The following is a 364-nucleotide window of genomic DNA, read 5'->3' as shown; positions in this document are numbered from 1 at the left end:
AAGAGCACTGCAGGCACCTGATGGAACAAGCACAAAAGACAAGAATTAGTTTCTTGTTACCTGTGAGGTGCAGGAGAGAGAGTGTCCCAAAGGTATTGATGCACGTGCAGGTCAAGCAGTCTAAAGACAGAAGCACAGTAATGACTACTTCCCCCATAATGCCATTTAAAGAAAAGCAGTTTCCCTTACCTATTTCTCTGTGGGATTGGAACCAGCTCAAATTAAAGTGTTTAGCTGGAAAATACCACCAAGAGCCTACAGATACTTAGATAGGGTGGTAAAGAGCTGAGAAATCGAATCAGGCAGCCCTCTGGTGAGTTACCAAGGGCCAGCTTTAGGCTAATTCAAGGTAACTCACACTTCT

The sequence above is a fragment of the Nestor notabilis genome, unplaced genomic scaffold (genome assembly GCF_000696875.1).
Source record: "Nestor notabilis isolate BGI_N333 unplaced genomic scaffold, ASM69687v1 scaffold20828, whole genome shotgun sequence".
Taxonomy (NCBI): Eukaryota; Metazoa; Chordata; class Aves; order Psittaciformes; family Psittacidae; genus Nestor; species Nestor notabilis.
The sequence above is the reverse complement of the archived record's forward strand: the minus strand, read 5'-3'. Positions refer to the sequence as shown.